The 26,900-nt window shown below is 33.8% G+C and overlaps 1 long non-coding RNA gene across 1 annotated transcript in view; it reads right to left on the bottom strand.

Moving 5' to 3' along the window:
• The window catches only part of LOC141579260 (uncharacterized), a 311,369-nt gene extending 284,788 nt beyond the window's left edge, over positions 1-26,581 (bottom strand). Inside the window, exon 1 of the long non-coding RNA XR_012510420.1 lies at positions 26,453-26,581. This is a non-coding gene — a long non-coding RNA (uncharacterized LOC141579260). The remainder of the gene's footprint in view (positions 1-26,452) is intronic.
• Positions 26,582-26,900: the final 319 nt, after the last annotated feature.

The following is a 26,900-nucleotide window of genomic DNA, read 5'->3' as shown; positions in this document are numbered from 1 at the left end:
CAATTTTCTCCTTTCTCAGAGAGGAATCATGTTGGCTTCCAGAAGCACAGAAATGTGAATTTTACTATAATTCTGACCAGATATTTAAAATAATTCTAGGCAATTATCTAAAAAAGTTCTCAGTAAATCTAATATGAATTATTAGAGACAATAATTTTTCTATAATGAGTTATACAAATTATGGTGCTAGATAAAGAAACAATAATCACTAGGTATTAGTTTAAGTTCTTTAAGGTAGACTGATCTTCTAATAATACAGTAAATACCCACTAATGTCACAGTTTACTATTTGGCAGTGTACCTCATTATAATCTTTTAGACAATAAGGACCAGGTAATGGAATAATTCCATAAATTATTATATGGTTGGCAGATACACTCATAAATTACTAATAAATTATAAAGTTTTAACCTGAAAAACTCATTTTTGTTCATGTCTGGTAATATTTCATCCATAACTTGATTTGTTCATCTGCCAAACAGATACAAGGAATGTCACAGAACTTTGAGGACTAGTTAATAGGTTAAATAATAAGATAAAAACCTAAATAGATGCTAGTGAATTACAATCACCAACCATTTATTAGTAAATGAAATGGAATAGGGAATACACTTAAATGCTATATACTCACACATAATGTACAATTCTAGGATGAGGATGACGAGTTTCAAAAGCCAGATATCACTACAACAAGCAGTGTTTAGCTATCTAAGTCTTAAACCAAGGATCAGAAATTATAGCCTGATTTTGTAAATAAAATTTTACTGATGTTCGGACATATTCTTTCATTTATGTATTGTCTACAAACACCTTCTCACTCCAACAGCAGATTTAAATAGTTGCAACAGAGACTATCCGGCCCACAAAACCTAAAATATTTATTCTCTGCCCCTTTACACTTTATTAGCCCTGTCTGAAAACAAGTTGGCAGAGTCATTTGGCTACAAGAAAAATGATTATTTTATTTTCAGTTCAGTATCTAAATAGTTAGTAAGAGTCCTACTCTTCTCTAGTTAGATAATACTGGAAGCATCGTTTTCATGCATATTTTAACAGGACGAAACTAGAGGATGTCCAAATATAAGATATCAGAACGATAAAGAGGTTCAAAATAATATCTCCAAATGTGGCTGAAAAAACTACAGGTATTCTTTTCTAAAGCTTGTGGGGGATTGGTTAGGTAGGATAATTTTAGGCAAATAAATTGCTTCAAATTTGGTGGGGTCTATCATATGGAGAAATGATTTAGTCTAATCTTGGATAATTTAAAATGTAAACCCAGAGATTATGAATTTCACAGCGAGGCAGGTTTTGACTTGCAACAGCAAGAATGTTCAAACATTTAGAACTTTCTGAAAATAGGCTACCTGGCAGGTTAAAATCAGGAAATTCACAATTGTGATAATGGTAACATAGCCTCATCTACAGCTGAAATTTCAGTGGTTCATATTAAAATAAATATGTACTATATTGCACAAACCCCCTAGAAATTGAGAAGAAACTTGGACTTGGGCTACAGAGAAATAAAAGTATTCCTAGTTAGATTTTATACACACACACTTTGATGCTATTAATTTTTTAAAACATAACCAAAACAATGATAGTCCCTTTTTTGATAAAGTATTTTAAAGTAAATGTTTCCTCTCATTACTTAAAGATTCATTTCAATTTTTTTTCAATTCCTCCTAATTTTAGCTCCTCATCTCAAATTTGGCTCATCTGATGGATAATCTGCTCATTTGATGCATAGAAATGTAAATACGGAACTTTTAATGAATGCTATTTTTAAGTGGTTTTGGGAAAAGGCTATTATGTCCACATATCTGTGTAAAACAAAACATAGCCTTAATAACTTCTGGGGATAAACAGATTGACAGTTTTAATAAAAGAATGTATTGAATTTATGCTAAAGCTAACTTTCTGGGAGCTTCGAAGTACACCAGGTAGAAAGAGTATTATGTTAAAAATAAGAAAAAGGCTTACTTGATGTGATTTCTTGATCACTAAGCCCACCGAGGGAAGTCCTCCAAGGTATGTGTGAGGAATGATCAATTTGTTTTCCTCTTACTGGTGCAGAGGAAGAAACAGGTTTTGGGGGGGGGGTTGGGGTTTCTTTGCCTATATCTCCAAGGATGGCACTAAGGCCCACAAAGCAAAACCAGGGGAACATCAGGTAGATTGCACACATCTGTCGTGATATCAAAACACATTGTTTTTTTATAAAACTGTAATTTATGGGCTAGATGTTTCCTGATAGGTATATTTTTCAGTTCAAGAATTAAAAAAAAATTCTGCCATGTACTTTTATTTTCATTTTTACTTTAGAGTTTTGATTCTATAGGAATGAGCAGTCTCTGTATTTCTTTCCCAGAAATTTGTCTCCAGTGCTGACATGAGCACAAAGACCTTATGTGCTGTGTTGGGAAATATTTTGTGTCTTAAGAATAAAAATTTTCATTAGAGTTAGTCAATGCATCATAGATATTATCCTTCCTGGCAAGAAGTACACAGAAGCGCAGACACTGTTGGGCTATGGTTCTCAACGGAAAAATAAAGCTTTTCAAAATGTTAGTCATTGCCATGGTGAATGTTTCTTTAAGTCATTTTTACAACCTGTTCTGATGGATTCTAAGAATCTGTATAACATTATTTTTTTCTATAGCTTACTGTTAAAATCTTATTCATAATATCAACTATCATCCATTGAATACTATGTACCAACATTATGAATCAGAAAGTAATTTATACTTAATCCTCATAATAGTCCTCCAAAGTAGAAATTATATTATCCCATATTGTAGATGAAAAACAGAAAGGATATAAATTGCCTATATCACAAAATTAGTAAGTGGTGGAGCCAGAATGCTAACAAGATCTGCCTGGTTACAAAGTCAGAAATTTTTCTTCTGTAATATATTGGCATTATAAACCTTTTTCTTTTAGGTGAAATGCATTCAATTTCACATTAAACATACACCTATAAAGTAAGTGGAGATGACTGTGAGTATGATCATAATTGTAAAAAAAAATCTGCTTTGAAACCTTTGAAAATAAGTGCAATGACTCATGAGAGATATAGAATCACATGTACAAGTGGGACATGTGCCATCTACTTGGGCTCAGTGGGGGCTTTCAAATAGGTTCTATGTAAAGATCCCTGTGTTACACATATTTGTATTTAGATTTTCCTTGATATCTTGATGATAAAGAGTTTCTTACAAAACCTAATCCTAGATATAAGGTCAGCTTAAGGCAAAATTATGAGTTGCTAGCTAACAAAAGTAGCTAATAGTTTAACTAAATGCCCTAATATTAAACCAAATGCCAACTGCTATATTTTACATGTATTAATTAGTTTAATTACACAATTCTATCTCATAGGTATGCTCGCTAATCCCTCTTTTTTAGTTTAAGAAACCAATGCACAAAAAAGTTAAATATCTTACCAAAGGTCATATTGCTTATGGAGAAGTCAGAATTCATACCTCAACTGTCCTGACCTAGAAACTACATATTTAACCACTATTTTAGACTGCTGTATGTGGATGACATATTCCATGCTCTTCCAGGCCTTCTGTTGCTTGGGGATTTAATATATTAGTCACATACAGAGAACTAAAATTTACAGAGTACCTGCACTGTGTCCTGAGTGCCAGAAAGTGTGCTAAGCATTTTTGGTGGATTCACTCAACAAAACTTACCTTATTACTCTGAGGTAAGTACTTCTATTTTGACAGAGAAGGAAACTGAGGTACAGGGAGATTAAGCAACTTGTCCAAGAACACACAGCTGCTAAGCAGTACACTTGAGATTCATATCTAAGTCTGAATGAAAGATCTTACTATTAATTGCATAAATAAATATGTATGTATAAATCAAGAATAGATCCTCTCTTTATCCTCTGAGTTAACAATGCAAAGAATAATTATAGGACTAATTTTTCAGTAGATTTTGGTACAAAGGTGACTTTATGAGACTATAATTCTGGCATTTAAATAATGATCTTATGACATGGATTAGTATTATCATCCTTAAAATTACATATTAAAAATATTGTCTTAAGAATAATAATTTATTATGAGTCAGGAAATATTCTCAACACATGTTATATCAATTAATCCTTTCAAATAGTTGACTTGGTAAGTAAATGTCTATCACTTTAACAGTTGAATCAGCTAAGCCTTAGAGGATTTGAGTAAGGTATCTATAATTTACATGGCCAGTGAGTAAAGAGGTTGAGTTTTTATTCCAGATAACTGATAGCACTGATCTCACATGTATGCTTCCAGAGTCACTGTAGGGAACTGCAAACATGTAGACAATGAATGCGAGGGTTCTAGTAATGTCTTACCCTGTTCTGGGATTGAATATAAGACATTATGATAAGTTGGTGATATTATAATCTGAAAACCATAAAGATAATAATTCATAAGGAAAGTATTATGAAGCTTTCCAAAGCAAGTTTCTCCTGTGGCTTCTAGAGTAATGTGCTTGCATTTACTAAGTAGTGTCTTACCACAGACAGATTTTCTATTTAAGCAGAAATGGGCTTAATTTAAGGAAGTGCAAATGGCAGTAGAGCATTTTGTGGCCACAGCAGAGGTTGGCTGCTGTTGGTTATCATAGTAAAACTTTGTAAAGCTGCTTTGTGTCTTTGAAATTCATTTATAACAACAAGACTGCATACTTTACCATCTGCTGCAAATGTTTTCTAGGCGATTTATTCAAGTTTCCTACTTTCTGTAGTTTATTTCCGTTCTAAACTGTTTATCTTTTAAAACAATTTCAACAATCCAGTCTGTTTGATTTGTCTGATTCTGAGAGAATGTTAACTAGATGACAAATCTAACAGTTTAAGCCAGCAGGCCTTGGGTAGTATATGCTACTAAAGGAGTAATGTGCGACTAAAGGAGTAAAGAAACTGACTCCAGATCTCCATATTTTAGAAATTAAAAAGTAATAATCTCTAGGGGGAAAACAAATCTCTACAGCTGCCTTAGTAATTGAGAAATGAGAAAGTATCATCCTGCAGCTCAAGAGCTAGAACTTAATATACTTGAATGGCAAAAGAGGTGAGAATTGACCACCCAATTGCCCATACAGTGAGTTGTGGAAAATACCTCCTCTTGGAAATGAATGAATGAATGAACGAATGAGCTAATTAGGCCCTATCTGTGGATGGCCAAACTGGAAACCCACAGTTTGCAAGGCCCTCTAAGATTTGGTTAAAACTTCAATATCTCACTGAGATCTTACCCTCCACATGGACTCAACTCATTTACTTTCTCATTTGTTGTTGGTCTTAAATACCCTGATCAAAAGATGAATTCTTAAACAACAACAGAAACAAAACACTTAGGAGACATGAGAAAGTCTGTCTCTGACCCAAATGTTAATTTTAAAGGTTTAATTAGGGGCTTTTTTAATTTTTATTTTAGTACAGAAACATGTTTTTCTTTCAAAAAGCACAGACATTATGACACAGAGCTAGTTAAAAATCTACAAATTTTCCTTCATAAAAGCAGAATCTCTCATGCAACAACAATCTCTAGAAACAGAAGTCTCTGTGAAAACAGCCCATGATTTTTCCCTTTTATACAGGCACTAATAGCATTTTGTTTTTTAGCCTTGGAAATATGTCATAAATAGGTATTCTGAAAGTATCTGCATAGATTCCTTAGAAATTACTTGAATGTAAGGAAACTTACTTAAATAAGGTATACTGTAGCATTGTAATATTACTTTGAGAAACACATGGTTTAACTATACATTGTAGCAGTAATTCATATTCACAGGAAAATTGGTCAAAGGTTTGACAAGTTTGAGGGAGGAAAGGAAACAAAAGTCATGCACTGTCCTTCAAGTCACCTAGCCTAAGTTTTATTTCTTACACATAGCTCCCAAGGTACCACAGCTTTAGCAAGTCTCTGCTAGTGCCTTAGTTGTCTGTTCTTTCAATAACTATTTTCTCCCTCCAATCCCTCAATTCCCCTAGTCACAAATACTGATGTAACAAACACAAGGTCCGAACACTGCAAGGGCAAGAATTATGACAGAGTGTTGTATCAGAATAAGTCATATTCTAAATGAATCATAAGCAGAATGATAAGAAATCCATCCTTGCTTTTTTTCTTATTTTGTTATGTTGGCAAACTTTCTTACTGTTTTAGAAGAATTGAAAATAAGTAGAAAGTTGCTTTTCTCTGAAAATACAGTGCAAAGTTAAAGAAACCGTAAAGAAAACTGATATAATATGGGTCATATCCTCAAGGACTTTAATCTCCTCCCAAGAGTTCTAAAAGACTAAAATCAAATAGTGATCTTCTTTCTCTTAAAGAGATTATGATGATTAGGAATTTGGGATTAGCATATATAAACTACTATATATAAAGTAGATAAACAACAAGGTCCTACTATAAAGCACAGGGAAATATATTCAACAGCTTATAAGAACCTATAATGAAAAAGAATATGAAAAAGAATATATATGTGTATATATATATATATATATAACTGAATAACTATCCTGTACACCAGAAACTAACACAATATTGTAAAGCAACTATATATATTTCAATTAAAAAAAAAGATGATGATGGTTTTCTCTCCTAAATCCAATGTACACTTAGAAACTAATGTAAAAATGTCAAATAAAATTTAGACCTTTATTTGATGTAAAACGTCACTGGATAAATGTATTGGTAGTAGATATTATACAGAATGTAAATGAGCCTACCTTAATCGAAAGGTGGTAAGAGTTTATTATCATAAACTCATACAATCCAATGGACATATATGGAAATTCTGGAGGGGACCACAACTAAGTTAAGTAACTTAATATCTAAGTAGTTTAAAAACATAAAACCAATAGGACAACATAGCTAGTCTATACAAATTAAGGATTATTAAAAAATTGTGTGTGTGAGCATGGATTAGTATTGAAATTAATATGGAACTTTGAATCTTTAAAAAAAAGAGGTGTTAAAATACTCCACAAATAAATTATTTAACTTTTCAATAATCTAAACTGCATATCTAGAAGCTTTGTTATCAATCTATGAAGTTATAAACCCACACTATAGATATACATATATATACGTGTGTGTGTGTGGATAGACTAGATAGATGAGAGAGAAAGTGAATCAACTTCTATAAGAGCTAAAAGTTTTTTTTTTTTTTTGAAAAAAAGTGCTTTGGAGAGAATAAGAAGCTATTTATTAAAACCCAATCAGAAATATAGAGAGGGAATAATGAGAGCATGCAGCTACCAAAGTGAAAGTTATTTCAGATTTTAAATTTTCAAACCTAAAACCACATACTTCCCCAAAGGTCAATCCTTGAGTTTCCTATGACTTATGTTAAAAGTCACAGACCATCACTTCTGCCACGTTATTGATCACACAGACCAACTCTGGTACATGGTAGGAGGGGATTATACTAGTACATGAATACCAGAAATTAATGATCCCTGGGAGACATTTTAGCAGCCAGCTATCACTGTTCTCTGGCCAAGAGTTTTCACTAATTCTATTGTACTAATTATACTGCAAGTTCCAAAAAATCTCATCCTGTTACATCTTCAGTCCAGAATCTTGTCATTTAAATCAGGGGTAGCTGCATTTATGGCTCTTTGAGTACAGTTTCCTTAGACCTGAAAACTGGTGAAACTAAAGAGACAAGTTATCTGCCTTTTCCATACCCATCATAAAATGGTGAGATAGGCACAGAATAACCTCCATAAGCACTCCTGTTCAATAAGGGAGAATGAGAGGCTTACAGAAGTCCCTAGTCCATGACGGTTCTGAAATCCAGCCAGGCAAACATTTCCTTGATTTAGGAATTTCCTTGATTAGGGTTTAATCACATGTCTTCCCAGAGACAACATTTTACAGTTCTTGGTTCCACTCTCTGGGCTCTTTTTCTATTCTTTGAGCCATCTTTCTTTCTTCGTGGTTAGCAGGTGTTTGAGGAATTTGGAGATCCATTTTGAAGTGTCTCTGTCTCTTTCAGTCCAAAATGTTTGTACATGTGTAATTTTCTTTAAAACTTTATGTGTTTACTGTGACTCTTACTGGGATTTACTCTATTAAACAAAAGCTCTCCAAAATAAGCTCTTCTTTACCTTGGACATCTGTTAAGAAGGCTGTGGGACAATATCTAAGCCTCCTACAGGCCCTACTGTTTGATTGAGTGGATCTGAGTATCACACACTTTATATTTTACAGGATCTTTTGTCTAACTGAACAGCATTCCAAAGCACCACCTTTGATCTTTCTGAAATTTAATCAAATAATTTTACAGTGACATCTTTGGCTTCTTCTTTGGGCCATAATTTCCTGGCAGTGCCTTGTATTCAACCAGTGTTCAAAAGCCATTTCTGAATTTTAGCATCATTTGCCATCTACAGAGGCTGAGAGTTTTCAAAGGCATGGAGACCATTACTTTTTCTTTTCTTTTATTTTTTGTACAGGATAGACAATTGTAAGCTGACACAACTGATAAAGCTTTTTGAATCTACAGAATATCCTAACCAAAACTTTTTCAACAAGTTAATTGTTGAGCATCAGCATCATTATGCCATCTGTTCTCTGATGTAAAAAGAAAGACAAGGTATTTACTCTTACAGAAGTTACACTTCATTGGATGTAGACAGATAATAAATAAAGATATACACTTAAAAAATTCAGCAAGTACAAAGAAGAAATTAAGTCAGCAATAAGCTAGTAATGAGTGGTATTCTCTGTTTCAGCTAAGATTGTCAGGGAATGGATGTAATGGCTTAAATAGAGTAATTAGGTGAAAAAAAATACTACTTTTGAGGAGGTATCATTTGAGCTAAATAAGAAGGGAAGACAGCCTTGTAATGGTTTACAGTGTTCCAGATAAATAACAATATATGCAAAGACACTGAGATAGGAAGGAAAAACAAAAAGGTTCAGATACAGTTTTCCTGTGTAGATGTGGCTTAGGTATAGGGTTAAAATTAAGAAAAAAAAAATATGTCTTTCACCCAAGAAGACAAATTCAACTGATAATTTAATAAAACTTGCAATTTTAATTTGATAACAATTTTGATATCCCAAGAATTCTTCTCTGTTATGACATAATTTACTTATAGTTTACCTTAATATATTTCCTTTATTTCACTGAATTTCAAAGCATATTAGTTTGTTTATATATTGCTATAACTGGTATCCTAAAGCTTATATTCAACCATATAAGTTATATCATACTCTTTCTAAGTCCTGCTATTTTCCAAAAAATTGTATCTTCTTACAACATATAGTCTGCTTAGATCTGACGAGGCAAAGACTTTGAAAAATAGAAAGTAGGGTAATCACAATGATAATTTCTAGAATTGATAGTTTATTTTTTCTTTTGTGATGACTTGTAAATGTATGTGTATATGTACTAGAAGTATCTTCCCCAAAGAAAAGATTGATCTTTTATGTTCAGATTTTAAAAGATGTATATACATACATAAATCTTTCCTGATCTTAGATTTTATTACCTTCTTGCCTCCATTACACACACACCATAATGATCATACTCACAAACATAGATTAAAACCATAAATAACATTGTTATCTGAAAGAAAGTACAGAGAACCATATAGTTGTGATAGGAAGATTTTCACAGGTGTCTAAAAGGAAATCATTTGAGAAATTCACACTTTTCTCATTATTTCTTTCCAAATATTTGTTTCTGTTTGGTCATTGTTGACTCTCTTTTATTTCTGCACACACACATGCAAATACACATACACATGAATTTTAAAAAAAAATTAAGTGTGTGAGTAATCAAGAGCAAGCAGATGGTTGTTCATGGCTTTTATAATATTTAAATTGCTTTTTGATTCATTCATATACTGTAAATTTCCATATTAAAGCACAGACCTTCCCCCCTATAAAAAGCCATTAGCTGTACTTACTGAGTCCCTAAAAATTAACATGTAGACATAGAAAATTTAGTCACCTTATTATCTGGAACTCTCCTTAGCATAAATATTTTTAAGATTGCCTAAGTATTTCCAGGTAAATCTGGTAGCAGATGAAATGGATCAATCCAATTAGAAAATACAAAAACCATTTACCAAGCCCCAGATCATTTATCAATACGACCACCAGGATGAGTAAAGAACAATAGTTACTAGTGTAGATTTGGACTTACTGGGCCTTGAGGTAGAGGAAGAGTCTGTGAATATTGGAATTTAGAAAGAAGCAAAGGCTTAGAAATAATTGCATATGATCAAGGTTGAGGTTTATATAATTATCACTTCCAAGAACAGAGACTTAAAAATCCAGATCAAGAAACAAGCAACATAAGGTCTCAGGTTTTTTAAAAGATTTTAACACCCTCAGTGCAGAAGTAAAATCAGAAGTTCAGGGAACTTCCGGGAAAGAAAAATTTTGACTAGCAAGTTTCTTTTTGATACTTTTTGCAAGGGTTGTAACAGGAGTCACAGTAAAGAAAACTCTAAGTGTGAACTTTGAGGTGAAAGCCATTTCTGCTGGTTGGAGAGTGGAACACTCAACAAGTAGTAATAATTATGACTAGAGAAAATTTTAGGAAAGAATACGGCTAACAGGTCTAGTGAACCCTCAGTTTAGCAAAGAGCATTTGTGGCCTTTTTCTTTTTTCTGGTGTCAGAGGAAAAACACACATTTTTTTCTATTTTGAGTTGACCAAGGAAACAATCTTTGAAGTGCAAAGATTTGGTTAGCCTTCATGCTATGTCTTGAAAATTAATGATGCACGTTGTTGTCTGATGGGTTATTTTCAAAGTATTCTTGATTTGGGAGTAATATTTTTTAAAAAGACTTTTATAATGGTAAAGAAAGACTAATTTTGGCTCCCATATTTGGGAGTACTCAAAACCAGAGCATGTGTGAATTAGCAGTCAAAATAACCAAAAGCTTTTTTAAAATAATTACCTTTCACCCTATTAAATTTTAGGGCTAAAAAATCAGATTTATTGGTGTAAAGCTAGAGTTATCAAGTTATTTTTTACTTGATTATACATAATTAAGGTGACAGTGTAAGTTCTCATCTAAGTTGGGATTCTTTAAGTGAAAGGGGGAGGAACAGATGCTTAGCCAGTCAGGACATCAAGACAACATAGGTAAATGAAAACCGCCCGTGGTAAAGCAAGCATACAGGTACCCTATACAGAGGCAATTGCCTCCTCTTTGTATATTTATTCTGCTGTCCTAATGCTTGTGGCATGTCATTGTAAGTGGCATTTCAATCTGAAATCTATTTGTAACTCAGTAGCTTCTCTTATTATTATTGTTATCTGTGTTTGCCCCTCAGGTAAGTATATCACAGAATCATAATAACCATTCACAGGTGACACCCGTCAGCACTTTCAACTTTCTGTGTTTGATTAGAAAACAGATGCATTTTTCTAACAGACTAAGCTTGTTTGTTTTCACTGGCTGAAAAAAAAAAACTGAGAAATACTTGGCTGCATATTTCTTTTATTTCAAAGGGCTAGAAATAAAATATTCCTAGAATTTCCACAAGAAGATAAAACCAAATATTTATATTTCTACATATCTGAAATTCTGTCACCGTATCTCCCAAAAGCGAACCTCAAGAACGTCCTTTTTTCCCTTTAAAAGTTAATAATATGAAAATTTTGCTCTCAGCTCCTCTGGAGACAGAGTGAGAGATGACTCATTCAAAAATTTACATTAATCTCTCATCCAAATATATTCCAAATGATAAAACTGATTTCCCTTTTCTCTATCAATGTATTATTCAGTAAAAAGAGATTTCCTGACATGCTAAGAGTGAAGTCCTACAGTCTGCTTGAATAGTATTGTTCAAGTATCAGTTTGTTAATAACAAATATACTTATTTGTGTATTTCCTTTTGATGAATACTCCATTCTGGTTGCTGCAGTTTTAAGGAGAAAATAAATGAGCCGTATCAGAATCTCTATGGTGAGAGAAGAGGAATTATACTCACAAACAGTAGCTACAGCCTAGCACTTACTCCATTAAGAGTTGTAAGTGGATACTACAATATTCGAATCTCTTTCCAAATTTAAGCAGTTAAAATATCTGGGAAAACCAGAAGCCAGTTAAACATGTACATTTAATTGGCAGATGTCAACAACTATACATAGAACAATCATCTGAAGTATGAATTTAAGTTTAGTCATTAATTCCAAAAATATTCATCTCATTTTGAATGAGCAGTTTACAGTGACTAGAAGGATTCTATTAAGAGATATGAATATAGTGACAGCTCCTCATTGAAATCTGCTGATGAAGTAGATGAGATCAAATAGATATACAGAAATGGGGAAGAGATACCATGGACAATGAGTGGGGATTGGACATGGTTTCCTCTGAAACAAAAAAAAAAAAAGAAAGAAATCTCAGCTTTTACTCAGATTGACCATGGGAAGAAACATCTCAGGGAGATGTAGCCTTAACACAGACTACTGTTTCTTGTACAAGTGTGTTTTGAAAAGGAAATATGAAGAGTCTGGGTACTTTGCACAGGCATAGGGAAACAGAATTTCCATCTGGTATATTCCCCAGAGAATATGCTAACCCCCCCCCCCTTTCACTCATAAAAAAAAAAAGTTATTTACAGGGACAACAAATCTACATGTTCCTTCTTCCCCTTCCCACCCCCCACCTAGTTCATTGTGTCACTCAGAGTGAGGGTGATAATTTTTACTATTGAGTCCAGTCCACCTGATCACCATGTCTTCTCAGTTGTGTCACCTAAGGATCTTCCTTACACCCCCCACTGCACCTTCTCTCTATGAACCACATCCATTTTTCATATGGGATTAGAATTATCTCCTAAAATATATATATGACCATGTCACTTTCCTACTTACTTAGTGGATCCTGTTCAGCTATGAATTTGAACTCATAGAATGAACTGCCTATATCTATAAACCTGTCAAAATTCCTGCAGTTCCCCTAATGCTCAGTGCCTTTTATATCTGATTTGCTAATATTGGGTATATCCTAAGCACTAAGCACAATCCAGAAATCTACATGTGTCACTTTATTCATTCATTCACTGAATATTTCTTAGGTACCTTCAGTGTGTACAGAGAAATGCTGGGACAGGGTATAGAACAACAAATAGGGCTGTCACAATCTCTGTCTTCAAGAAGCTAAGTCATCAAACAGACATTTTTCCCCCAGACTGGTTTAAATGCTTCTCTTCTGGCTTCCCATAGCATCCTATGCATGCCTCTATCTTAACTCTCATCAAAATATAGAGAAATACCTTGTCTAATTTCATGTAATCCCAATAGATAATAAACTTCTAGAAGGTAATATAAACATTATTTGTATCATCATCCCCAGTATGTGACTTGGTTTTATAAAGTTTGTTGAATTTAAAAGTATCTATATCATGTTTTGAAATATATAATTACAAACTGCATTAAAAGTGTGGATTATAATACAACAGGTTATGGTTAGGATTTCACATTAAAAAACATAGTTAATATAAAATTTGAAAAACCTAAGAGAAAAATTAAAGTATAAATTATACTGGAGAAAAATATACTAAGGATCTGTCATATTTATGCACAAACTCATACACACACACAATAAGAGCAGAGAGAAATAATACAAAATGCAGACAACGTTAAGGAATGGAGATGAAATAATGGGAATATAAACTACACTAAGAATCCAGTTACTGCGTGGACCAACTCAAAGTATGGAGAAATAGGGCTGAAGGATAGATAAATGCTGATGAGAAACAGTCAGTGAGAGAAAAATTATGATCATTTAGTATAGAAAATTTAGGATGAAAAGTGATTAAACAAAAATATGGAGACTTGAATTTGAGGAATACAAAAGATCAAGATTGAAAAGAAAGAGGACTTTTCACTTATATGTTAAAGTAAATTCTGGACAAAAGCTAGTCAAGAGGGTCTTTGCTAAGGAAACAGTATACCATTTGGGTTCTGAAGAGGTAGAAAGTTATTAAGAGTAAAGCTGGAGGGGAGCAGCATAAAAGTCAGCATAAACAAGGAGAAGATTTTATGCAGGCAGAAGTGTGAAAGCATCTTGTGGATCAAAGCTATTCAGATAGTATACAGCAGCAGGGATGTGTAGCATTAAGATGTCAAATAGGAGGGAAGAGCCTGAAGCCAATGAAAGATGGAGAAGACAGAAGGCATGCACACAGGAGGCAGTCAGTCCAAGGTCAAGGAGAGATGTGGGGGAGTGGCAGCTGAGTCAGGTGACTTGGAGAACTGAGACAGGTAATGGGCTACTAAGAGAAGTCAATAGGGAGCATTTGGCTGCAGGGAGAATAAAAAACTGTGTCATCTGCTCACCCTTTGTTGATGGTTGGCTTTTGAGTTTTATAATTGCTACTTGGTAAAAAGAAGAAGAAGGAGCCTCAATGGGTAAGGAAACATTTATTACTTCCAAAGAAAAATGCATCCAAATAGGTAAGAAAGGGAGTAGAATAATAACCAATAATGTAATCAGAAGAAATTGCCCATAAAATAATGGCAGGGCACACAAATAGCAAGGAAAGAACTTCTACTTATGTCAAATGATAATTACATACACATGATTAGAACAAGTGTGAAGATGCAGCTTCTACCTACCTTCAGTAATCATGTAGAAGAAAGAATAGATAATAGTTGTTATTCAAAAAGTAATACCACAAGTGTTTCAAATACATCACCACCAACAATAAAAAGTTACTTAAGGTTTTAAAAACCAAAAACCTCTCACGCATATATGAGGATATCAGTTATTTAATAAAAAGCTGTCAAATAATGAAAAATGGCTTTTATCCAACTTCTTATTGTCATCAACTTGGAAATTTATGAGGAAAAGGGTAGGAAAGATATTGAATTTCAGCAGGTAACCTGTAGTAGAGAGTTAGAGGATGCAGATGAGAATGTGAAAACAATAACTACTAACATACCAATGTGCAGATTAAATGATGCTGAATAGAAATAACAATGACAACAAAAGAGCCAAGAGCCCACACGATAATATATACAACAAAACTTCAAGAAAAAGTGACAATTGTGGTAAAGAAAGAATGCAGTTCCCAAGAAGATTTAAACATTTTCTCAAATGACTGAACTTCAAAAAAAAAATTACTACTTTAATATTTTATATTTACCTACTGTTCTTAAAATATCCCTGGGAACAACTATAACTGATATGTGCAGGCATTTAAAAATATGTGGTGTCATTTTTGTACACAATTTTGGATCATTCTGCTTTGAAAAACGACTTCTGTCTGACAATCAGCTTTTAGGCCTTTGTTCAGGGGAAGCCGCATTATCACATTAAAACCCAAAGGTCAGACATTTGTGAAACACTGTGTTAAAAGCCAAGAAGCTGAGGCCGAAAAATTCTTTATGCTTCTTCTCAATATAAATTGCAGATCAAACAGTGTTCTAGACTGACACTGGCTATCCAATCTGAAATGAACTGTACTAGGTTTAACATCTAAAATGTCATACTGGGCATTGTGTATGGTTTTAATTTTCAGCTGCCCAGCCTTGTACTTGGTATTTGTACTTTCCAAATGTGCTTTTTGACCTTTAGATGATAGGATTTTATACCTAGAATGAACATGCAAAAGCTCTGTTACATTCATTGTAGCCAGTGATTACTTATTTGCTTGTTCATTTTTTAAAAAATATAGCCTATTTTGTGAATAAACAATAAGAAATATAATTTTAACTGATTTATTTTTAGCAGATGGTGACTTACAAAGAAAAATACTTGCAGCATTCTGTGCAATGGGAAATATTTGAAAATGGAAACTTAAAAACCATTTCTTAGCAGAATCAAGAATTAAGAGATGTAACTCTAATAATTATATTTATTGTCTCTGCCACATACTATATATTAAAGATTGCTAAGCTTCACAACACAGTTGTTTTAAATGTTCTCAATTTTGTCATTCTCTGTAAAGAGCAGTTTACTATGAAGATAAAATAAAAACCCCTACAGAAGTTCATCTTGAAAAAGGAAAATTTTTTAAAAGGAGAATGTTTTATCTCTTGCCCTTCACGTCAGATACTTCCAGATTCCTTTCCAATATCTGTCCATCTAAAAGTAATGTTAAGGGGGAAAACTTTATTTGGAGCTCTTATTAATATAAATGAAAGCTAACCAAAGGGGGAAAAAAAACTTGAATTGGAAGTGATAAGCATGGAAGAGATGACTGTAAAAGGCAATATACAATAAAGTTAGATAATAGGCCATGGATCCTAGTGTTTGAGAATTAAGCTTACCAATTATTAGTTTTGTCAACATAAAACAATCCACTTCTCTGAGACTCAATTTCCTCATCTGTAAGATGGGTTTGACAATGTTTACTTTAGAAAACTGTTGCAAGAAATATATTCGCAAATGCCTAAAAGCAGATTATACAATGTAAAATCAAGATATGTATTCTTACAGACTTGTGGTTGCCAGGGGGGTGGAGGGTGGGAAGGGATAGATTGGGATTTCAAAATTGTAGAATAGATAAACAAGATTACACTGTATAGCACAGGGAAATATACACAAAATGTTATAACTCACAGAGAAAAAAATGTGACAATGAGTGTGTATATATCCATGAATGACTGAAAAATTGTGCTGAACACTGGAATTTGACACAACATTGTAAAATGATTATAAATCAATAAAAATGTTAAAAAAAAGAGATATGTATTCTTTTCATACTAAAATCATTTCTTTAAATGAGTTGTATTAACTGTCCTGTAATCAGGATATGAATATCTTTCTCACTACTGTCTTTGAATAGATTGTATCTGAATAGAATGTTCTACCAAAAGGAATAAATCAGCTATCCTTGAAGAAATGGCTGACTTAGGTGTGGTCAGAATGTGTACAAGAAGTTCAACTTATAAAACCAGATAACAAAAATGATATCAGTTATCAGGGTCATGTCAAAAAAAGTTTCAGAGACCAATTTGAAGAGCCTCTCCTTGGATAAAACTTAGACAATTAGAGCATCAGTCAGAATGATAACAGCAATAACTGAAATTCATCGAACATTTAAATCTATGTGTACATAATGATATCAAAACAAAGCCAAAACCAACAAATTAAAGAAACAAACCAACACAAAACAAAAAAGCTCATTGGTCACTATTAGAGAATGACAGTTAACTAACTTGTTGTATTAAAAACTGAGTAATAAAGAAAAAGAAGAGTTTATCTTTCTTTAGTATAAAAACTATAACTCAGTGTAAATAAATAATTGATAGGAAAGCTATTTGTATAAAATTATGGCAATTACTTTTTAATTAAGAAATGATAAAAATAGAATATCACTATTATCCTACTCCTAGCAATGTAATGGCTTCTAGGAAAGATCAGTGGCTGTTAATACCACATAAAGAGAGACAACTAGATATCATGTATCTCCTGATAGAAATACCCATCACCTAAGAAATGCTGTTGAGAAAAAATGGACCTGACTCTAAATCTAATTTCATTTTTCCCAGAAATATAGGAGACAATGTAACACATTTTCAAGGAATATGAGTAACTCTACCATTTGCTACGTCTTCCACTATAATTTAACAAAAGGATGTCGAGTCATGGCATATGGGATGAGATTCTGCCAATCATTTATTAAAAACAAGAAATTTTGAGCAGGTTGCCACTTCTCTAAGCCACAGTTACCTCTAAGAAAGTAACTGAACTCTTGGTCACCCCCTGTATTATGAAATGATAGGAAAATGAGAGGAGAAAAGTGTAAGAAGAGAGTGAAACTCTGTTACCTCAATTAGAGAAAATTACAGGAAAGACTAAAAATTAAAGGGAAAGTAATGTTTAGTTATTAAAATTGCACTGCTTATACTTTGGATTTAATAACCTGGTAGATGTAACCAGATTTGAAAAATGCTCAATATTTCTATGGACTTTAGAGGTTTAAAAATGCTTTCTCAGTCATTTCTCCAGCTGACCATCACAAAAGCTCATTAAATATGAAAAAGTCACAATATATTCTTTTTACAAATGAGAAAGCTGAACTTCAAATATTAATTAGCCCAATACTCACAAAGCTACATTTCATATTTTTCATTGAATTCATTTATGCATTCATTTACTTAATTAGCACAACTTTATTTAGTATCTTTTATGTTCCAGGAAGTGTACCAGATATTAGGCATACAGTGGTGAGCAAAAAAGACAAGGTATCTGCCTTCATAGGATTGATCTCACATTCTAGAGGGAGATGTGAACAGAACAAATGTAAACAGACAAATACATATACTATTATAATTTTCAGACAGAAATTATATTCAAATAAAAGAAATGAGTGCTACACAAATAGCTTATGAAGGCCTTTGTAAGTCTTCTGTTGAGACTGAAGAGACAAAGAGAAGCCAGTGAAGAGAGGAATGAGAAGAGTACTCCAGGCAGGAGGACCATCATGTTTCAAATTCTCTTATCTCCTATTTACTAGTCTAGCCCAGCACTATCAGCGCATTGTGTGCATTTGTTTGTGTCTGTTGGGGGAGTCTTCAGGTCTCACTTCCTCAGACCATAGCTTCCTAGCTAAGTTTACTATAAAGCTTTGCATGAGACTATAAAGTGCGAGAGACTGAAAGGGAGAAAGGTGAAAGGGGTCTTGTCTAGTATTCTTGGGTATATGGTAAGGAAATCTTGACTCCAGAAAACTTCCACTTACACGTGGATTTGCTGGACCAAACTGCCTACATTGAAGAGACAGGGGCCACATCAGTAACATTTTCCATATATGGTGGCTCAATTCCACAAAATGTGGCACTCAGTAAGATCTTTTATATTACATCAACAAGGTGAGATACCTCAGTGGGGTTTTCTGCTATGTAGAATATTTTCTCTCTTTTTTCTTAAAAACTGTATTCTGCACTAATTAACGCTATTAGACTTGTCATAAAAATCATTGAAAATCTGTATAAGTTCTTTGAGATTTCTTTCACTATGTAACAGTCTCCTCTACCCCTGCATCAGGGAAGATAATAAAGCATTTTGTGTGAAAATGGGAGAAATGAAAAAATGAAAACAACTGTTCATAAAAAGTACCTCATTCTCATGGCAGTCAAATCATCAACATTTCTAGTGTTTTATTTCAAAGGAAGTTATATCTGAGGAAGCAAAGAGAAATTTACTGAAATGATTATGTGCTTCCAGTAGGCATCTCCAACAGCAGCTAAATGTACCTTGTTGGAATTATGATCACAGCAGCATTTTATGTATATATTACTGAGACTGAGTTTTGGGATTCGAAACTCCAGTATGGCAAACCTGAGGGAAATGATTGCAGACAATCACAGATGGGACAAGTGCCCCTTATCCATTGCATACAAACAGTTTTGCATACAGACCCTCAAATCTGGTAACTGAAAAATGGATTTGATTAATTCCAGAAAAATGACCTAGCCTCAATACTTGAACATTCCTACAACAGAAAATGTTAAATAGGAAAGTGTTAAAACCTTTAACAAGCAGTTTCTAACACAAGCCTAGAAGGATCTGTGCTTTTCTCTCTCCCTAGAAATTTCTGCCTCTTACTTAGTCTTGGTACTCTTGTCATATGTCTTTGTCTATCTAACAAATATTTACTCATCTTTCAAGAATCAGTTTCAGCATCACCCATATTTTGACACTAAAAAACATTTCTTGCAGTTATTTGAACAAAGGACACATAACAGTTAATTTTACATGTTAACCTGAGGGGTGTTTTTGGTTGAGATTAACATTTACATCAGTGATCTTTGAGTAAGCAGATTGCCCTCTATAATTTGGGTGGGCCTCATCCAATCAGTAGAAAGATGACTGAATAGATACAAGACTGGCCTGTTAGACTTTCTCTGACTTGATCCTGAACGAGGATTCACTAGCTATCCTGGGTCTTCACCCACTGGCCTTCTGACTAGAACTGCACCATTGACTTTCCGAGTCTTGAGATTCTTAGCCCACTCTGCAGATTTTGTACTTCCTTGCCTTTATAATTTTGTGACATGGAGACATGCTCACAAAAGAATACTAATCATGTGCTTTGTAAACATGGCAAAAGTAAATGGGATGGACTGAGGCATCATCCCTCACTCTTACATTATTATCGGTTGTATTTGTATAGTACTATATTAGAACTTATCTTTTTATTATTGTATTAGGGTAATTTTTATATCAGTTTTTTTTTATATTTTTCATCATTTTGTCTTTCTTATTTCTGTGATGTTTCAAATAACTATGAGTTTTTGTTAATTTAAATTTACAGTTAAATAAACCTAAAATGCGGACTCTGACATTTATTCCTATAGGAATTTCTCATATTTGACAAAATATGATAGAACATATATACATACACACATACACACACTACTTGGATACATTTATAATACACAAAATAGGGGTTAATTATTCAATATGGATTTATTAACATTTTTAGTACAGACCTGACATTTTTCAAACTTCTACTGGTTAGGATTACATTTGATTGTGAGTAGCAAAGATTTGAAAAGTAGTGTCTTAGCCAAACTAGACTAATTAATTTTTCTATAAAAGAAAATTTGATAATTTGGAGTAGATATTGCCAGGATGGAAACATTATTCTCTCTTGCTCCCTGGAAAAGTCTCCATGTAGTCCAGGCTGGCTATTAGAGCTTTAGCGATCACATCAACATTCTAAGCAATAGGTAAAAGGGACAGTTCCTCTTCCCTTCTAAGGAAACTTCATGTTACTATAAAGAATTTCTATTTACACTTCAACAGCCAGCCACTGCAAGAGATGCTATGAAGGATATCCTTTTATTGTGGTGGCAATGTCTCCAATATTTTGTTTAATTAACAAAAAGCAGAGATAGGACATGTAGAGGAATCCAGTAGTTTCTGCCATTCTGTTGGGAGAATTCAAAGAAGTAAATTTCTCACAATTACAGAGAAATTCAAATCTAGTCAAGAAGTCAAAACTATAATGTATGAATCTACTTTAAAAGTTGAGTTCAAATCTTGTAATATGGATCATGAGGGATGGAGAACTTCACAAAAAAAAAAAAGAGAGAGAGAGAAGCCTGATATGAAATATCAACAACAAAATTTAGGCCCTGAATATATATTTGTCAAATGACTGAATTAGCAATCCAAAGGGTATTCTCAGCATCACTGCTGAAAGTGAACTCAAGTCCATCTCAATGTAATACAAATCTGTGAAAAACCACAGATAGGCAATTCATTTTGATGCACTGAATCACCTTTAATGTAAGAATGTTGGCTCTCAGAACTACCTGACACCTCAGAAGAACATATAGTATAATCCCCTACATTTAGTCTAATAAAGAATTAAGATTCCTATTTTAGAGGGAAAAGCCAGAGATATCAAGTGACTCAGATGTGGGAACACAGCTAATAAGTCATCACTTGGGATATAGAATACCTGGTTTTGGGTTTTTTCTTCTTTTCATTTTATTGCTTATTCAGTGAGTTATTTTTTCTACTTCATTGTTTGTTCAGATGTGTTAATCCTATTTGGGAGCTTTGGGTAGTAGTTATGCTGAATAGACACTTATGAAAGTTGTATTAATCACATTATTTTTGAAGTGTTCCATCTTTTCCAAAAGGGAATAAACGTGGCAAATTTTCACCATTTCTAAGGGACATGGTCAGCTATTAATTAGTAAGAAATTTCTAATGAATAAAATCCTTCCTTTTACCATATACAATATTATTTCTATTTGATAAGGCTTATAGCATCTCTAGAGACAAGTCCAATAGTCCAACATGTGAGAAATTAAGTACACTTCATTAATCTCTATTATATATTTGTGAGGGAGATTACTATTGGCATAAATTGCACATAGGGTGGAAACTTCAAAACAATTAGAGGTGAAATTAGGATTCAAAAGCCTTTTTCTCTTTATATCCGTCCTTCCTCTCAGGAAGAGTAGTAAACAATAGGATGGAGAACAAAAATAAATTAATAAACAAAATGACACCCTGTATCAGTGTTCATATTTTTGAAAATGTCCAAAGTTTACTTATGACATCCCCAGCATAATTAACTCATTATCCACGTTCCTTTGTGCTGATGGCTTTATTTTTTACAGATGACTGATGATTACAGTGTTAATTGAAGATTTTCCCTGAGCTTTGCATTGATTTAATAGGAATAATTTATTCTGAACACAAATAAGAAATTGCTTTTGCACAAAGATGAAAATTAGAGGCACTAAAATTTTTATTTGATGTTGCTTTGCTAGTGGACAAATTTTTCAGTAGACAATTTTATACTGTCTGGCTCAAGTTCTATAGCAACTCCACTACAGTTTTAGAATGTGTTTCTCATTACACTCACTAGGTACTCCTTTGAAACTTTAAAGGGGAAACACTGTCAGAATAGAGGACAAATGAAGAGTAATAACATTATCAGTTGTTAGAGTCTAAAGTTCTTTAAAGGCCACTGAATCTGCTTCCTTCTTTTCGTACTTGAAGGCATTTCAGCATGTGGAGGTGCAGCTCATTCAAAATCATGGAGCTGGGTGAAGGTGGATCCAAGACTAGGTACCAGTCTCTTAATTATGGATCCAGTTCTCATTCTTGTTAAGGAAAAAAAAATCTATTTAATTTAACAAAGCACTAAGAAGATCATCAAAGATATCAGTAGAAGCACTACACCCCCACTTTTCATTCCTTACAAAGTTTGATTTGTCCAGAAGCAGATTACCTTCTCCTCCTCTGTTATTTGAATTTCAAAATATTTTTCCCTTGTTTTCCCTTCACTTTGTTTATATTTTCATTGTGTTTCCATTGACTAGGAATCTACAATTATGACAGGTTAGAATGTGACCTACTCTCAAAAAAATACAAGACAGATATGGTAGGGATATAATTTCATTAGTGGAAAGTGAATAATTACATACTGAATTTCAACTTGAAAACTGTTCAGTGAGAGAAATGCCTGAATACATTCCTCATTCCATTTCTTCATTAATTTGGGGATAATTATATTTATTTTGCACAACTAGATATATTTTCCATGAGAAACATATAAAGCTTCATAAGTATTAACTGTACCATTACATATATATTTAAATTTAAATTAAAATATGTTGTTTCCACGTTTTTCTATTTATATATCCCCTGTATGTAGAAACATACATCCAATTGCCTTCCTTCTCCTCCATTGAATAACTGAATGTGTGTGTTTAATAAAAAGAAGCAGTTACTAAGTAGGGGGAAGTTTTTAACTCAAGTTAAAAATCCTCAGTCTTAAAACACAAACTATTCTTTGTTTATATTATTTTTACTTTTAGTGTCCTTCCATGATCCATTTTTCTGGACTGGGCAGTTAGTTATAAGCATTCCAATTACCTATAACAGGAAATACAATTTCATTTTCAGAGAATAAATAAAGCATGGTAAAAAGAGGTTGTAGGAAGAATAAACTGACCTGATCAATTATTAAATAGTTAAAGAAATGTGGCCTTTGGGGCTATGGTTAGATAACTGTAGATGGTCCAAAGCTATAGAATCACATTCTGTTTCAAATTTCCTAAGCATGGGTGTTGGTCAACTCGGGCTGCCATAATAAAACACCACAGACTCGAGTGGCTTAAACAACAGAAATTTATTTCTCATAGTTCTGGAACCTGGAAATTCAAGATCTAAACACCAGCGAGACCGTGTTTTTGTGAGGCCTCTCTCCTGGGCTTGCAGATAGTCGCCTTCTTGCTGTGCCCTCACATGCCCCTTTCTCTCTATGTGACACTCCTGGTGTTTCTTCCTTTTCTTATAAGGATAGCAGTCCTATTGGATTAGGGCCTACCTTTATGACCCTATTTAACCTTAAACACCTCCTGAAAGGTCATATTGGGGGGATTGAGTTTCAACATATAAATCTGGGGGAGACACAATGGAATCCATAATAGTATGGTCTTAATAAAAATCCTTATAAAGTTTTGTACACTATGTATCAAGAGCAGTGATTACAATTTGCATTTGGAGCCAGTACTCTTGGACTATCCATATGCATGTAATTGTTATTGTCCATCCTCCCACCTATTTTAATCTATATATGTCTGCCTAACATTGTCATGGCATTCTGAGTATATGAACAGTATAGCATGAAGGAATCTGAACTGTTAACTGATATGCAGATAATAACATCAATATCTAATATTACGAACACACTGTGTGCCAGGCACTCTGCTAATTTATTTATATTTATCATCTTATTTAATTTTCCTAACAAGTGTATCAATTCTTTGAAGTAGAATTACGTTCATTGATTTATAGAAGAAAATAATGATGCTTAGAGAAGTTAAATCCCTTGTCAAAAGTACCACCTCTGCTTCTCTATGGCCTATGCACCTGTTAGAGTTTGCCCAGACCCTAAAACTTTGATAAGCCCTTGGCCCCTATTTAACTGATCAAAATCCAAAATGTAAAGCTCAATTTCTATAGGATAAGTCACTTACTTGTTAAAACCATCAAAGGTCAAAGCATCACAGTTTAAATTCTCTTTCAGATCCAGCAGTTAAAAGTCAAATACACATGATATGGCACATTCCTCTACAAGCATTTACAGTGCCCTCTCCACCCACTAAAATCCAAAATCCACAAGCCCTGGACAAATTAATTCCTCGAGTACTACATGTGTTCTGCTTCCCTAAATGTGAGTTTTACCCCATAAAATTACAGACCTCCCCTATTTTGCAGGGATAGGGCCTAGAACCATAAACCAGATGGCATGGAGGTCACTCCATGAGCAAGTTCACTCTTATGAGAAGAAGTGAAAGGAAGGGGCAGGGCCAAATATCCTCTGTTTTTCTTTCTAAACTCACCATTTAGATGATAATCCTATCTCCCTTAAAGTGAAGTGTGTGAGAAGGAGAAAGAAGCCAGTAGTGCTCACATGAAAGGGAGCATCAAGTGCAGATAATAGGCATGTTTTCTTCAAAATCCTGCCTCTGTAATAAGCACAATTTACACAGATTTATATTTACATAAATGCCGAAATTTCATTTAGCCAGAATTACACAGGAATTACATTAAAGAGATGAGGAAAGGGCTACGCTGTATGTGTGTGTGTGTGTGTGTGTGTGTGTGTGTGTGTGTCTGTGTCTGTGTTTTTAGGTCAGGTCATATAAGAGAGTTGCATCTTCATCTGCCATAAATGGATTTAGGATGATTTTTAAAACAGAAAAATCAAATTTAAGCATATTTTACTATATGAAGGGAAAAACCAGAAGAAATAGCTGAAGAGTTCAAAGAACTTGCTTCAAAGGAGCATAACTTGGGTGGAGCAAAGTACTTGTTAGGAAAATATCTTATTTATTTTTTAAGCTTTGTAGTAGTATTTGACCTAAATAAACATACATCTTTGCTTTGATATAAATTTTAAATACCATGGAATAATAACAGAAAGATAAAATCTTTGTCTGTTTTTCTAATGTTTATATATGGCCAAGAAAATTTAAAAAAAAAAACAAGGAAACAAAACAAAGCAAAACAAAGATGACTGGTTCTGGTAGTAGATAGAAACTTATGGCTAAGATTAAGACAACATTTCATCTCTATAGGTTCTTTTTTATAGAAAAGAAAAAACATAAAATGTTGCAATATTTTCAAATTGCATTTTTAGAGACCCATGCCAGCTCTAAAGTCCTCTAGAGCCGCACTGTCCAACATGATAACCAGCTACATGTGGCGATTTAAAATAATTAAATTTAAATAAATTTTAAAATTCTATCCCACACATTAGCCATATTTCACATGCTCAAAAGTCACATATGGCTTTTGGCAACATTTTCAGATAGCAGAAAAAAACATTTCCATTAGTGTATACATTACTTTTGGAAAGCACTGCTCTAGGTCTTGCTGTTTACACACTGAGTTTGCACTAAGACCATGTCCTGAAATCCACTGTCTTGAAAAGAAAAGAGCAAACCTGCTAAGGTATCAATGTCTATATAAAGCCAAGTATTTTTATATCACTTAGAAACAAGTCTGAAGTTGTAACCCTGAACTAGGAATACTTCATTCAGATTCTACAGATACTTGTTGAGCACCAATTCTGTGCCAGGCAGTGTGATGGATGCTAAGAAAACAATGTCACTCAAGATGCTCAAAATCTGGAAGAGTAACATCAGCAAAACGATAGAATAGAAAGCCTGAGACCTCAGAGCACTATAGAAACATCAACTTAACATCTATAGCCCAAAAAGCCTCTACAAGAACCCTAGAAACCAGTTTGGAAAACGCAGCACTCAGACAAGCTCAAATTTAAGAACAGCCACAATGAAACAGGTAAGAAAAGTTGCTTCATTTCAACCATATCAGCTGCTCCCTAAATTGTACAGTTTACAATTGGGAGGAAAAGCCCAACTCGTAGCTTCTCCTTTGGGAAGGAAAGAGAAGTACAGAATGCACATTCAATGTCTCACCTGACTCAGAGCACTGACAGGGAACTGACATACCTTGGGTGCCAAGGGGCTGCAGAGAACAAAAGAGAATTCAGCAGCTTGTGGCAGCACTAGAGAACTTGCAATACTGCAGACAGAAACCACCATGGTTCACCACGATCAGGAGTGAGCACCCAGTTTGTGTCTTTCCCTGGAGAGAAAAAGAAAAGAGTAATGCATGAGTCTAATGTTCTGGCTTTTGCGGGTACAACCTGAGGGACTGGTTTCCGTCTCATCTGATGTGGCACACTGACAGAAGAGTTCTAGCTTGGATACCTGGGGGATGCAGAGAGTTCAGTGGCTTGAGGCAGAGGCAGAGGCAGAGGCAGAGAAAAACAGCAAACCTTTCTAACTGGGAAATTACATGCACAAGCCTAGAGAAGGTGCATCCTCAGAAAAAGTTTGAAAAAACCTCAAAATCTAGCTGAGTTGACTGGTGAAGGTTTTCCCCTACATGAAGTCA

The sequence above is a fragment of the Camelus bactrianus genome, chromosome 11, assembly GCF_048773025.1.
Source record: "Camelus bactrianus isolate YW-2024 breed Bactrian camel chromosome 11, ASM4877302v1, whole genome shotgun sequence".
Lineage (NCBI taxonomy): Eukaryota > Metazoa > Chordata > Mammalia > Artiodactyla > Camelidae > Camelus > Camelus bactrianus.
The sequence above is the reverse complement of the archived record's forward strand: the minus strand, read 5'-3'. Positions and strand labels throughout refer to the sequence as shown.